This window comes from Rhinopithecus roxellana, chromosome 7 (assembly GCF_007565055.1).
Source record: "Rhinopithecus roxellana isolate Shanxi Qingling chromosome 7, ASM756505v1, whole genome shotgun sequence".
Classification (NCBI taxonomy): domain Eukaryota; kingdom Metazoa; phylum Chordata; class Mammalia; order Primates; family Cercopithecidae; genus Rhinopithecus; species Rhinopithecus roxellana.
In genome coordinates, this window is record NC_044555.1 from 149,283,485 (window position 1) to 149,300,090 (window position 16,606).

A 16,606-nucleotide genomic window follows, 5' to 3' on the forward strand; every position below is an offset into this window, starting at 1 on the left:
AAGTTGTTTTTCAATTAGTAATCTAATTGAAGGCTAGGTATGATGAACCAGATTTATAAGTGACACTAGGAATAGCTTTTCAAATCATATTATTAAATAAAAAAGCAACTTGTAGAGTACTGCCTGCAATATGATACTATTTATGTAAAGCCAACATATTTATATATTTTAAGTGTCTATGAAACACTTGCAATAATGACAATGGCATCTTTTAGGAAAGGGCAGTATGGTGATGAAAGAGACCAAGGTTAGTGTTGTAGAACAAGGTATTTAAAATCGATTGTAATATTTTACTATTTCATTAATTGTAATGGATTAAAATGCTTTTTATGTAACTAATAATGTATATATAAGAAGAGGTATACAGAGATGGCATCATCAACATGACAGAACAGGAAACATCAATAAATGGTCACTCCACTGAAAAAAATATATAGCTGGCAACAACTGACAAAATAATCGTTTTTATAACTCTGGAATCTAAACAGATACAGCAAACAGGGGAGTGCTTAATGAAGAAAGAAGTAGCTAAATTGTGGTAAGAAAGTGTGGTAATTTTGCTTATTTACCTACCTACCACTCTCTATTCCCTAGCTCAGCAGGCTTCTGTTCCTGTGTGACTTACTGGTGCCATGAGATAATATGGATCTTTTTCTCAAAATACTGTGGATGTGCATTTTGACTTGTCTGGAGAGTCCTTGAAGAATGAGTGCAAAATCTGATCTTAGTTTCACACACCACCTCAGGCTAGAGTGCTCGCTAAGTGTCTGATGAAAGCATTTAAAGACATATGCTACTTATAGATGACTTGGACAACTGATGGAAGAAAAAGCAAGCATTAGACAGACTAAAAACTCTGTAAAGAAAAAGGCTAAGAAGAAAGATTCTTGGGGCAATAAGGTTTAGAAAGGCTACCATATATACTAGGGAATGTGGAGTGCAATTCATATACCTAGGGACAGATATATGCTCAGAAAAGATGTGAGAGGAATCTAAGCTCATATTTCTGGTTGATCTTTAAGGACTGAACTAACAGGAGGTAGAGGTTAACGCAGGGTTACATGTGAACTGGCTAAGCATTGATGGTGTACCCAGATAAAAGTCAATTTGGAAAGACTAAGAGAGCTTTTTCTCTCTGTTAGCTCCAGGCTCTCACACATATCTCTGACAGATCACTGGCTGACCAGTGAGATATATAAAAAAAGACTTCAGTGATCACATCTAAAAAATAATAAAATTTTGCAAACCTACTTAGTAAAAGCTACTAAACAACTGGAGGGTCACAGCCCTCAACAATCAATGACAATAAACCCTGGGAAGGGGGCATAATCTGATTTCTAGAGGTACTACATTCTAATATTTAATATATGCAGCTTATAAGCAAAAATACAAGGCATACAAGTATGGTATGTAAAGTATGGAAAGTATGATTTATTAACCTGGAAAAGAAAACAAAACTGACAGAAATAATCCACAAAGAAGACTATAAATTAAATATACTAGACTAAGATTTTTTTTTATTATTACACTTTAAGTTCTGGGAAACGTGCAGAATGTGCAGGTTTGTTACATAGGTATACATGTGCAATGGTTGTTTGCTGCACCCACCAACCTGTAATCTACATTAGGTATTTCTCCTAGTGCTATCTCTCCTCTAGCCTTCCACTCCCAGAGAGGCCCTGGTGTGTAATGTTCCACTCCCTGTGTCCATGTGTTCTCATTGTTCAACTCCCACTTAAGAGTGAGAACATACAGTGTTTGGTTTTCTGTTCCTGTGTTCGTTTGCTGAGAATGATGGTTTCTAGCGTCATCCATGTCCCTGCAAAGGACATGAACTCATCCGTTTTTATGGCTACATAGTATTCCATGGTGTATAAGTGCCATATTTTCTTTATCCAGTCTATCAATGATGAGCATTTGGGTTGGTCCAAGTCTTTGCTATGGTGAACAGTGCTGCAATAACCATATGTGTGCATGTCTTTATTGTAGAATGATTTATAATCCTTTTGGTATATACCCAGTAATGGGATTGCTGGGTCAAATGGTATTTCTGGTTCTAGATCCTTGAGGAGTCGCCACACTGTCTTCCACATTTTCCCATTTCTTTGTGTCTTCTCTTATTTCCTTGAGCAGTGGTTTGTAGTTCTTGAAGGGGTCATTCACATCCCTTGTAAGCTGTATTCTTAGGTATTTTATTCTCTTTGTAGCATTTGTGAGTGGGAGTTCACTTGTGATTTGGCTGTTTGTCTATTATTGGTTTAAAGAAACGCTTGTAATTTTTGCACATTTATTTTGTATCCTGAGACTTTGCTGAAGATGCTTATCAGCTTAAACAGTTTTGGCTGAGATGATGGGGTTTTCTAAATAAACCACCATGTCATCTGCAAACAGAGAAAATTTGACTTTCTCTCTTCCTATTTGAATACCTTTATTTCTTTCTCTTGCCTGATTGCCCTGGCCAGAATTTCCAATACTATGTTGAATAGAAGTGGTGAGAGAGGATACCATTTCTTGTGCTGGTTTTCAAAGGGAATGCTTCCAGTTTTTGCCCATTCAGTATGATACTGGCTGTAGGTTTGTCATAAACAGCTCTTATTATTTTGAGATGTGTTCCATCAATACCTAGTGTATTGAGAGTTTTTTACATGAAGGGGTATTGAATTTTATTGAAGGCCTTTTCTGCATCTATTGAGATAATCATGTGGTTTTTGTCATTGTTTCTGTTTATGTGATGCATTACATTTATTAATTTGTGTATGTTGAAGCAGCCTTGCATCCCAGGTATAAAGTCGACCTGATGGTCATGGATAAGCTTTTTGATGTGCTGCTGGATTCAGTTTGCCAGTATTTTATTAAGGCTTTTAGCATCGATGTTCATCAGGGATATTGGCTGGAAATTTTCTTTTTTTGTTGTGCCTCTGCCAGGATTTGATATGGGAATGATGCTGGGCTCATAAAATGAGTTAGGGAGTAGTACCTCTTTTTCTATTGTTTGGAATAGTTTCAGAAGCAATGGTACCAGCTCCTCTTTGTACCTCTGGTAGAATTCAGCTGTGAATCCATCTTTATTTGGTTGGTAGGCTACTAGGTGCTGCATCAATTTCAGAACTTGTTATTAGTCTATTCAGGGATTCAACTTCTTCCTGGTTTGGTTTTGGGAGGGTTTATGTGCCCAGGAATTTATCCATTTCTTCTAGATTTTATAGTTTATTTGCGAAGTGTTAACAGTATTCTCTAATGGTAGTTTGTATTTCTGTGAGATCAGTGGTGATATCCCCTTCATCATTTTCTATTGTGTCTATTTGATTCTGCGCTCTTTTCTTCTTTATTAGTCTGGCTAGCGGTCCACCTATTTTATTAATCTTTAAAAAAAAACAGCTCCTGGATTTATTAATTTTTGAAGGGTTTTTCGTGTCTCTCTCTCCTACAGTTCTGCTTTGATCTTCGTCGTTTCTTGTCTTCCGCTAGCTTTTGAATTTGTTTGCTCTTGCTTCTCTAGTTCTTTTAGTTGTCATGTTAGAGTGTTCATTTTAGATCTTTCCCACTTTCTCCTGTGGGCATTGAATGCTATAAATTTCCCTCTAAACACTGCTTTAGCTGTGTCCCAGAGATTCTGGCATAGTGTGTCTTTGTTCTTATTGGTTTCAAAGAACTTATTTATTTCTGCCTTAATTTTGTTATTTACCCAGTAGTCATTGAGGAGCAGGTTGTTCATTTTCCATGTAGTTTTGCAGTTTTGAGTGAGTTTCTTAATCCTAGGTTCTTATTTGATTGCACTGTGGTCTGAGAGACTGTTATAATTTCCATTCTTTTGCATATGCTGAGGAGTGCTTTACTTCCAATTATGTGGCCGATTTCTGTATTAGTGTGATGTGGTGCTCAGAAGAATGTATATTCTGTTGATTTGGTGTGGAGAGTTGTGTGGATGCCTATTAGGTCTGCTTGGTGCAGAGCTGAGTTCAATCCCTGAACATCCTTGTTAATTTTCTGTCCTGTTGATCTGTCTACTATTGATAGTGGAGTGTTAAATTCTCCCACTATTATTGTGTGGGTGTCTAAGTCTCTTTGTAGGTCTCTAAGGACTTGCTTTATGAATCTGAGTGCTCCTGTATTGGGTGCATATATGTTTAGGATAGTCAGTTCTTCTAGCTGCATTGATCCCTTTACCATTATGTAATACTCTTCTTTGTCTTTTTTTTTGGTGTTTTTTGCAGGAGAGAATATGACTGTTTTTATTAAACTGCAAAGCAGAATTTAGAAACAAGAAGAATTTGGCAATTGTAGGTACCAGCTATTATTTCTTCAAAGAATTGCCAAATGGAAGTTTGAGAAGACATAGTTTCATACAGGAAGAAATTCCTAAGAAGCAGAAGTTTTAAATACTGATGAGTTTAAGAAAAGTTTGTCTGTGATGAACAGTCTATAAGATATTGTTTATTATTATTATTATACCTTAAGTTCTGGGGTACATGTACAGAATGTGCAGGTTTGTTACATAGGTATACACATGCCATGGTGGTTTGCTGTACTCATTGACCCATCATCTACATTAGGCATATCTCCAAATGCTATTGCTCCCCTACCCTGCACCTCCCAACAGGCCCCAGTGTGTGATGTTCCCCCCCTTCCCTGTGTCCATGTATTCTCACTGTTCAACTCTCACCTATGAGTGAGAACATGCGGTGTTTGGTTTTTTCTTCTTGCGTTAGCTTGCTGAGAATGATGGTTTCTATTGTCATCCATGTCCCTGCAAAGGACATGCACTCATTCTTTTCCATGGCTGCATAGTATTCCATGGTGTATATGTGCCACATTTTCTTTATCCAGTCTATCATTGATGGGCATTTGGGTTCATTCCAAGTCTTTGCTATTGTGAGAAGTGCTGCAATAAACATACATGTGCATGTGTCCTTATAGTAGAATGATTTAAAATCCTTTGGGTATATACTCAGTAATGAAATTCCTGGGTCAAATAGTATTTCTAGTTCTCCATCCTTGAGGAATCTCCAGACTGTCTTCCACAATGTTTGAACTAATTTACGCTCCCACCAACAGTGTGAAAGCATTCCTATTTATCCACATCCTCTCCAGCATCTGCTGTTTCCAGAATTTTTAATGATCACCATTCCAACTGGCATGAGATGGTAGCTCATTGTGATTTTGATTTGCATTTCTCTAGTGACCAGTGATGATAAGCTTTTTTTCATATGTTTGTTGGTTGCATAAATGTCTTCTTTTGAGAAGTGTCTGTTCATATCTTTCACCCACTTTTTGATGGGGTTGTTTGTTTATTTCTTTTAATTTTGTTTACATTCTGTTTAGGTTCTGGATATTACCCCTTAGTCAGATGGATAAATTGCAAAAATTTTCTCCCATTCTGTAGGTTGCCTGTTCACTCTGATAATAGTTTCTTTTGCTGTGCAGAAACTCTTTAGTTTAATTAGATCCCATTTGTCAATTTTGGCTTTTGTTGTCATTGCTTTTGGTGTTTAAGTCATGAAGTCTTTGCCCATGCCTATGTCCTGAATGGTATTGCCTAAGTTTTCTACTAGGGTTTTTATGGTTTTGGGCCTTACGTTTAACTCTTTATTCCATCTTCAGTTAAGTTTTGTATAAGATGTAAGGAAGGGATCCAGTTTCAGCTTTCTGCATATGGCTAGCCAGTTTTTCCAGCACCCTTTATTAAACAGAAAATCCTTTCCTCATTGCTTGTTTTTGTCAGGTTTTTCAAAGATCAGATGGTTGTAGATGTGTGGTGTTATTTCTGAGGCCTCTGTTCTGTTCCATTGGTCTATATATCTGTTTTGGTACCAGTACCATACTGTTTTAGTTATTGTAGCCTTGTAGTACAGTTTGAAGTTAGCTTGCATGATGCCTCCAGCTTTGTTTTGTTTGCTTAGTATTGTCTTAGCTATGCAGGCTCTTTTTTGGTTCCGTATGAAATTTAAAGTAGTTTTTTCCAATTCTTTGAAGAAAGTCAATGGTAGCTTGATGGGGAGAATCTACATTCTGTTGATTTGGGGTGGAGAGTTCTGTAGATGTCTATTAGGTCCTCTTGGTCCAAAGCTGAGTTCAAGTCCTGAATATTTTTGTTAATCCTGTCTTGTCAATTTGTATAATATTGACAGTGGGGTGTTAAAGTCTCCCACTATTATTGTGTGGGAGTCTAAGTCTCTTTGTAGGTGTCTAAGAACTTGTTTTGTGAATCTGGATGCTAATGTTTTGGGTGTAATATATTTAGGGTAGTTAGCTCTTTTATTGCATTGATTCCTTTACCTTTATGTAATGCCCTTCTTTGTGTTTTTTGATCATTGTTCATTTAAAGCCGGTTTTATCAGAGACTAGGATTGCAATCCCTGCTTGTTTTGCTTTTCATTTGCTTGGTAAATATTCTTACATCTCTTTATTTTGAACCTATGTGTGTCTTTGCACATGAGATGGGTCTCCTGAATACAGCACACCAATGGGTCATGACTCTATCCAATTTGCCAGTCTATGTCTTTCAAGTGGGGCATTTAGTCCATTTACATTTAAGGTTGATATTGTTATGTGTTAATTTGATCCTGTCATTATGATGCTAGCTGGTTATTTTGCCTGTTAGTTGATGCAGTTTCTTCATTGTGTTGATGGTCTTTATAACTTGGTATGTTTTTGCAGTGGCTGGTACTGGATTTCCTTTCCATATTTCATGTTTCCATCAGGAAGTCTTGTAAGGCAGGCCTGGTGGTGACAAAATACCTCAGCTTTTGCTTGTCTCGAAATAATTTTATTTGTCATTTGCTTATGAATTTTAGTTTGGCTGGATATAAAATTCTGGCTTGAAAATTCATTTCTTTAAGAGTGTTGAATATTGGCCCTCACTCTCTTCTTGCTTGTAGGGTTTCTGCAGAGGGATCCACGGTTATTCTGATGGGCTTCCCTTTATAGGTAACCTGATGGGCTTCCCTTTATAGGTAACCTGACCTTTCTCTCTGGCTACCCTTAACACTTTTTCCTTTGTTTCAACCTTAGAGAATCTGACAATTATGTGTTTTGGTATTGCTCTTCACAAAGATTATCTTAGTGAGATTCTCTGTATTTCCTGAATTTGAATATTGGCCTGTCTTGCTAGGTTGGGAAAGTTCTCCTGGATAATATCCTGAAGAGTGTTTTCCAACTTGGTTCCACTCTCTTTTTCACTTTCAGGGACCCCAATCAGTCGTAGGTTTGGTCTTTCCACATAGTCCCATATTTCTTGGAGGCTTTGTTCATTGTCTTTCATTCTTTTTTCTCTAATCTTGTCTTTATATCATATTTCAGTAAGTTGTTCTTTAATCTCTGATAAACTTTTTTTCCGCTTGATTGATTCTGCTGTTGATACTTCTGCATGCTTCACAAAGTTTTTACGCTGTGTTTTTTAGCTCCATCAGGTCATTTATGTTCTTCTCTAAATTGGGTATTCTAGTTAACAGTTTCCGTAACCTTTTATCAAGATTCTTAGCTTCCTTGCATTAGGTTGGAACATTCTGCTTTATTTCAGAGGAGTTTGTTACTACCCACTTTCTGAAACCTACTTCTGTTAATTCATCAAACTAAGTATTTATCCAGTTTTGTGCCCTTGCTGGAGAGGAGTTGCACTCATTTGCAGAAGCATTCTGGTTTTTGTAATTTTTAGCATTTTTGCAGTTGTTTTACTTTGTTTTCGAGGATTTATCTACCTTTGGTCTTTGAGGCTGATGACCGTTGCATGGGGTTTTTGTGTGGGGGTCCCTTTTGTTGATGTTGATGTTATTGCTTTCTGTTTGCTAGTTTTTCTTCTAACAGTCAGACTCCTCTTTGCAGGTCTGCTGCAGTTTTCTGGAGGTCCAGTCCAGACCCTGTTTGTCCAGTCATCACCAGTAGATGCTGCAGAACAGCAGAGATTACTGTCTGCTCCTTCCTCTGGAAGCTTCATCCCAGAGGGGCACCAGCCCAATGCCAGCTGGAGCTCTCCTGTATGAGGTGTCTGTCAATCCCTGCTGGGAGGTCTCTCCCAATCAGGAGGCATGGGGGTCAAGGACCCACTTGAGGAGGCAGTCTGTCCCTTAGCAGAGCTCAAGTGCTATGCCAGGATAATCATCCTTGTCAGGATCCACTGCTCTTTCAGAGATGGCAGGCAGGAACTTTTAAGTCTGCTGACACTCTGCCAAGAGCCAACTCAGCTTCTCTCCCAGGAAGATGGGAGTTTTATCTATAAGTCCCTGGCAAGGGACTTTTTTCAGAGATGCCCTACACAATAAGGAGGAATCTAGAGAGGCAGTCTGGCCACAGCAGCTTTGCCATGCTGTGGTGAATTCTGCCCAGTCTGAATTTCCAGGCTCCTTAGCACTGTCAGGGAAAAACCACCTACTCAAGCCTCAGTAATGGCAGACAGCCCTCCCCCCACCAAGCTCAATCTCATCCCCAGTAGACTTCAGACTGCTGTGCTGGCAGCGAGAATTTCAAGCCAGTGGTTCTTAGCTTGCTGGGCTCCATGGGAGTGGGACGTGCTGAGTGAGACCACTTGGCTCCCTGGCTTCAGCTCCCTTTACAGGAGAGTGAAAGGTTCTGTCTCAGTGGGGTTCCAGACACCACTGTGGTATGAAAAAAAAAACTCCTGCAACTAGCTGGGTGTCTGTCCAAACAGCCACCCAGTTTTGTGCTTGAAACCCAGGGGACCCTGGTGGTGTAGGCACTCGAGGGAATGTCCTGGTCTATGGATTGCAAAAAACATGTGAAAAGTGTAGTATCTGCGCAGGATAGCACAGTCCCTCACAGCTTCCCTTGGCTGGGGGAGGAAGGTCCCTGACTCGTTGTACTTTCCAGGTGAGGCAATGCCCCACCCTGCTTCTGCTTGCCCTCCATGGGCTGCACCCACTACCTAACCAGTCCCAATGAGATGAACTGGGTACTTCAGTTAGAAATGCAGAAATCCCACACCTTCTGCATTGGTCTCTTGGGAGCTGCAGACTGGAGCTTTTCCTATTCAGCCATCTTGACAGATCTCTAGGAATTCTTTCTTTGAAAGAGTATCTGAAGAAATAATTGCCAAAATATTTGCAAATTTGATGAAAAATATTAATATACATGTCCACCAAGTTTCACGAATTCCAAGAAGTGTAAACTCAAAAAGACCCAGATTATGACACATTAATATTAAAATTGCCAAACCAAAAGATCAAGAGAATCTACAAAACAGCAAATTAGAAGCAACTAGTCATATACAAGGGATTCTCAATAAAATTAAGAGCTAATTTCTTACTGAGAATTATTAACAAATTGAAGGCTGTGGCATGACATATTTAAAAGGCTGAAAGAACAAAGAAACTTTTAATCAAAATGTCTGTATTTGACAAAAGTGTTGTTTAATAATAAAAAATAAAGTAAGAAATTCCCAGATAAAATGAAGGCATTTGTTGCTGGCAGACCTTACTGAGAAGAAATGGTAAAGGGAGAACATCAGGCTGAAATAAAAGGATACCTGACAATAACGTGAAGACATATGAAAAAATAAAAAACTCTGGTAAAGGTCACTACACTGGTATATACAAAAGCCAGTAAAATACAGTGTTATTGTATTTTGATTTGTAACTCCACTTATTATCTCTTATATGATTTTAAGACAAATGCATAAAAATAATTATAAATCTATGTTAACAATGTAAACAACATATAAAGGTATAATTTATGATAATAATAGCATAAGTAGGGGATCACAGGTTCACAGGAGTAGAATTATCGTATGCTATTGATACAGAAGGAAAATGCTGGGAAGGGAAGAGCATGGTCACTTTAAATGATACGGAGGGGAGAAAAAGAAGTGTTAGGTAGAGGAGGGCATGGTCGCTGGCTAAGGATCTGCCCTAGGCCTATGCCCATGGACCTAGGTGAAGACAGGAATTTTCATTTTCCTGCCCAAATGTTGCATTTCCCAAGACCACCCTGGCCTGCCATGCCCCCATTCTGTGTCTATTAAAACCCCTGACACCCTAGCAGGCAGACACAGAGGCGGCTGGACGTTGAAAGGAGCACATCAGTGGAGGAGCACACAAGTGGCTGGATGTCAAGAGGAACACAGCAACCGGCACTGGCATGTTGGCTGGCCACCAACTTGTAGAACAACATGGAGGTTGGCTGGGTCAGTGGGAGGAGAACTTGGGCTGCTGAATGGCCTGACTCCAGAGAAAAACCTTCCCACTCCATCACCTTCGACTTCCCCCATGTGCTGAGAGATACTTCCATTCAATAAAACCTTGCACTCATTCTCCAAGCCCAGGTGTGATCTGATTGTTCCAGTACACCAAGGCAAGAACCCCGGATACAGAAAACCCTCTGTCCTTGTGACAGGGTAGAGGATCTAATTGAGGGGATTAACACAAGCCGCCTATAGATGGCCAAACTAAAAGAGCACATGGTAGCACACACCACTGGAGCTTCAAGAGCTGTAAACATCCACCCCTAGACACTGCCATAGGGTCAGATCTCCACAATCTGCCCATCTGTATGCTCCCCTAGAAGTTTGAGCAGCAGGGCACTGTAAAAGGGACCCACTTCTCCATCACACACCCTGTGAGGGGGACAAGGGAATTTTTCCCATTTCATTATGAAAGCTAAGTTTCTGACAAGTTAAGCTAGAATGTTGTAAAGTTACAACATTTATATGTTATAAAGTTAGAATGTTAATTTTAGTTCCTTTGGTAAACATTAAGAAAATGACTGAAAAGTGTTCAAGTATGAAAAAGAGAACGGAATCAAAATATTATATGAGCAAAACTCAAACACCAAAGAGAAAAAATTTAACAATTAAAATTACATATATTAAATGAGTAGCAAAGTGGCAGTTCTTCCTCATCAGAAATTACTTTCTAATTAATGAATTAAATTTGCCAGTTGAAAGACAGAGACAAGCAAAATAGATTTTTTTTTAAAGCATGATCTAACTCTATGGAACTTAGATCCAAGTCACAGGCAACTTGCAAGTGAAAGGAAAAAAAATAATGCAAATAGAAACCAGAAGAGATACTGAGTGTCTATATGGATATCAGAAAAAATATACTATAAGTTAAAAAATGTTTAAAGACACAATAAAGAATATTATATACTAAAAATGATAAATTTATTCAGAAGATATAATAATTATAAACATACAAGTGATATACCAAGCCCCAATATGTATGAAGTAAATGTGGAAAGAATCAAAAGTGTAAACACTACTAAAATGAGAGTTGGATACGTCAATACCCTACTTTCAATAAGAGAACATTTAGGCAGAAGGTAAATAAGGAAATAAAGAAGTTGAACAACTCTATGAATGAAGTAGAAATAACTGACATATATAAACATTCCAATCAACAACACCAGAAAACATTTTTCTCAAGTATATATGGATCATTCTCCAGAATATACCACATGATAGAACACTAACACAGTCTTAATATATGTAAAAAGTTTGAAATTGTACAAATTGTCTACATCCCCATGGAAAAAAAGGTAGAAATCAAAAACAGAAGAAAAACTGGAAAATTCACAGATATGTAGAAATTAAGCAGCAGCACCTTTTACAGTCAATAGGTCAAAGACAAAATCACAATGAATAAGAGAATTTAGAGGAATGAAAATGAAATTCAACACCTCAAAATATACAGGGTTCAGTGAAAACAGTGTTCAGAGGGAAATTTATAGGAGCAAATGCTTACACTTTAAAAAAAAGTAACACATTAAATCAAGAACGTCACATTACATCCTAAAATAAAGAGAAAATGAAATCCTAATCTAGAAATAAAAAAGTAGTAAAGATTAGATTGAATATAAGTGAAATAGACTATAGACAAACAAAAGAGATAATTAATTTTTAAAAGTTGGTTCTTTTAAAATACCAATGAAGTTGACAAATTCTTGGCTATACTAAGTAACACAGAAATAAGATGCAAATAAGCACACACACACAAAAAACTAAATATGGTCATTACTACCAACTGTAGAGAAATAAAAAGGATTATGACAGAATACAATGAACAATGTGTGCCAAAAATTTAGATAACTTAGATGACAGAGACAAACTCATAGAAATATACAAATTCCCAAGCTTTCTCAAGAAGAAACAGAATATCTGCACAGGCATACAAGTAAAGAAATTGAATCAGTAGGTTTTTTTTTAAAATCCAGACAAATAATTCTCTTTGAAGCAATTGTGAATGGAAGTTCATTCATGATTTGGCTTTCTGTTTGTCTGTTACTGGTGTATAAGAATGCTTGTGATTTTTGCACATTAATTTTGTATCCTGAGACTTTGCTGAAGTTTCTTATCACCTTAAGGAGATTTTGGGCTGAGACGATGGGGTTTTCTAAATATACAATCATGTCATCTGCAAACAGGGACAATTTGGCTTTAAAGTTCATATGGAACCAAAAAAGAGCCTGCATTGCCAAGACAATCCTAAGCCAAAAGAACAAAGCTGGAGGCATCACGCTACCTGACTTCAAACTATACTACAAGGCTACAGTAACCAAAACAGCATGGTACTGGTACCAAAACAGAGATATAGACCAGTGGAACAGAACAGAGTCCTCAGAAATAATACCACACATCTACAGCCATCTGATCTTTGACAAACCTGAGAGAAACAAGAAATGGGGAAAGGATTCCCTATTTAATAAATGGTGCTGGGAAAATTGGCTAGCCATAAGTAGAAAGCTGAAACTGGATCCTTTCCTTACTCCTTATACGAAGATTAATTCAAGATGGATTAGAGACTTAAATGTTAGACCTAATACCATAAAAACCCTAGAAGAAAACCTAGGTAATACCATTCAGGACATAGGCATGGGCAAGGACTTCATGTCTAAAACACCAAAAGCAACGGCAACAAAAGCCAAAATTGACAAATGGGATCTAATTAAACTAAAGAGCTTCTGCACAGCAAAAGAAACTACCATCAGAGTGAACAGGCAACCTACAGAATGGGAGAAAATTTTTGCAATCTACTCATCTGACAAAGGGCTAATATCCAGAACCTACAAAGAACTCAAACAAATTTACAAGAAAAAAACAAACAACCCCATCAAAAAGTGGGCAAAGGATATGAATAGACATTTCTCAAAAGAAGACATGCATACAGCCAACAGACACATGAAAAAATGCTCATCATCACTGGCCATCAGAGAAATGCAAATCAAAACCACAATGAGATACCATCTCACACCAGTTAGAATGGCAATCATTAAAAAGTCAAGAAACAACAGGTGCTGGAGAGGATGTGGAGAAATAGGAACACTTTTACACTGTTGGTGGGATTGTAAACTAGTTCAACCATTATGGAAAACAGTATGGCGATTCCTCAAGGATCTAGAACTAGAAGTACCATATGACCCAGCCATCCCATTACTGGGTATATACCCAAAGGATTATAAATCATGCTGCTCTAAAGACACATGCACATGTATGTTTATTGTGGCACTATTCACAATAGCAAAGACTTGGAATCAACCCAAATGTCCATCTGTGACAGACTGGATTAAGAAAATGTGGCGCATATACACCATGGAATACTAAGCAGCTATAAAAAAGGATGAGTTTGTGTCCTTTGTAGGTACATGGATGCAGCTGGAAACCATCATTCTCAGCAAACTATCGCAAGAACAGAAAACCAAACACCGCATGTTCTCACTCATAGGTGGGAACTGAACAATGAGATCACTTGGACTCGGGAAGGGGAACATCACACACCGGGGCCTATCATGGGGAGGGGGGGCGGGGAGGGATTGCATTGGGGAGTTATACCTGATGTGAATGACGAGTTGATGGGTGCTGACGAGTTGATGGGTGCAGCACACCAACATGGCACAAGTATACATATGTAACAAACCTGCACGTTATGCACATGTACCCTAGAACTTAAAGTATAATAATAATAAAAATAAATAAATAAGTAAATCTAGACAAATAAAAATCTAGGAACAGATGACTCTACTGTTTAATGTTATCAAATATGTAATGACAAATTAATGCAGATCTTTCTCAAACTCTTGCAAATAATATAAGAAGAGTAAACATTTCCTAACTTATTTTATGAGGTCAGTACTCCTTTAATATCAAAACCAGACAAAATCAACACCAAAAATCTAGAGATCAATGGCTCTTAAAATCATACGTGTAATACCACCTTATTCCTGCAAGAAATGCCACAATCAAAAAATCAAAAAACAGTAGATGTTGTCATGGATGTGAAGATTAGGGAACACTTCTGCACTCCTAGTGGGAATGTAAACTAGTACAGCCTCTGTGGAAAACAATGTGGAGATTCCTGAAAGAACTAAAGCAGAAGTACCATTTGATCCAGCAATCTCACTACTGAGTATCCACCCAGAGGAAAATAAGTCATCATACACAAAAGATGCTTGCACATGCATGTTTACAGCAGCACAAATTACAATTTCACAATCATGGAACCAACCCAAATGCCCATCATTAAATGAGTGAATAAAGAAACTGTGGTGTGTATATATATATATGTGTGTGTGTGTGTGTGTGTGTGTATATACACACACATATATACATATATGATGGAATACTGCTCACTCTTACAAAGGAATGAATTAATGGCATTTGCAGTGACTTGAATGAGATTGGAGACAATTATTCTAAGTGAAGTAAATCAGGAATGGACAAACAAACATGGTATGTTCTCACTGTTATATGAGCACTAAGCTATGAGGACACAAAGGCATAAGAATGATACAATGGACTTTGGGGATCTGGGAAGGGTAGGAGGGGAGTGAGGGATAAGAGACTATAAATAGGGTGCAGTATATAGTGCTTGGGTGATGGGTGCACCAAAATCTAATAAATCATAACTAAAGAACTTACCCATGGCTGGGTGCAGTGGCTCACGCCTGTAATCCCAACACTTTGGGAGGCTGAGGTGGGCAGATCACAAGGTCAGGAGATCAAGACCATCCTGGCCAACATTTTGAAACCCCGTCTCTACTAAAAATACAAAAACTTTGCTGGGCATAGTGGTGGGTGCTTGTAGTCCCAGCTACTCAGGAGGCTGAGGCAGGAGAATCACTTGAACCTGGGAGGTGGAGGTTTCAATGAGCCAAGATCATGCCACTGCACTCCAGCATGGGCGACAGAGTGAGACTCCATCTCAAAAAAAAAAAAAAAAAAAAAAAAAAAAAAAAAAAAAAAAAAAAAAAAAAAAGAAGAACAACTTACTCATGTAACCAAATGCCACCTGTACACCAATAATTTATGGAAAATTTTAAAAAATAAAATAAACATACATGTAAAAAATCTCAACGAAATACTAGCAAAGACAATTTAGTCACATCTTAAATAATTGTACATAATGATTGTGAACCCCAGGTATCTGAGACAAGTCTCAGTCAATTTAGGAAGTTTCTTTTGACAAAGTTAAGTATGTGCACACATGACACAGCCTCAGGAGATCCTAACGACATGTGCCCAAGGTAGTTGGGACACAGTTTGGTTTTATATATTTTAGTGAGACATGAGACATCAATCAATATATGTAAGATGTACATTGGTTTGATCCCGAAAAGTCGAACAACTTGAAGTGGGCAGGAAGGGCATGGGTCATAGGTAGATGTGAGACAAATGGCTTTATTCTTTTGAATTTCTAATTAGCCTTTCCAAAGGAGGCAATCAGATATTCATTTATCTCAGTTAGCAGAGGGATGACTTTGACAGAATGGAAGGCAGGTTTGCCCTAACAGTTCCCAGCTTGACTTTTTTCTTTAACTTAGTGATTATGGGGTCCCAAGATTTATTTTTCTTTCACATTTTCTCCCTTTTTATTTTAGAATGTTTTGGTGAAAACATTTTAAAATAAAATTAGTCTCTGTTCTCATGTTTTGTCTAATCTCTCACAGCTAGGATGGTTTATTACTAGATGGGTAGGTCCCACGTTATTAGGAAAGCTCATTTTTTAGCAGGTTGTGAAGTCTTACTTCCTACAAAAAGAAAATATGGGGAGAAGGTAGAATAACAACAACAACAACAAAAATCCTGGAAAATTAATATAGGCCATGTTACTCTGAAGTCCATATATTAATAGGTAGGTATGAAAGTGGCTTATGTTTATAAACAGTGGCTGTTTTTCTCTTCCAAAATTTAAGTTGTCAGCTTCAGTTCACAGGGCATTAGGAAAGCAAAGCTTAGTTTTTAATAATTTCAAATTAGAAAAACAGGAAAAGAAAAAGGAAAAAATTGAAAACTTTATTTTGGAGACTAGTAGCCAGACAAAATTTTAGAAGTCAATCAAACTGTAGAAAATAATAAAAATTGAAAAACATTAGGCAAGGTGAGAATCTAACAACAGGTGTACTATATTTTTGAAACATAATTTTTCTATCTCCAGTTTCTGATTTTTACTAAAGACAAATCATAGTAGGGTCAATTTACTTTATTAACTTAGCCTGATTATTTGTATGAAGTGCAGCAAAAATAATTAGTTTTCACATAGGCTTTTAAAATTGACTTTGATGAAACTTTGTTCTATAGAAGGAATCTCAGATAAGACTTTTTTAAAGCTGAGCACAGCCATAACTTTGGAACATCAAATACCAGTGAGTTGGGTAAATTCAC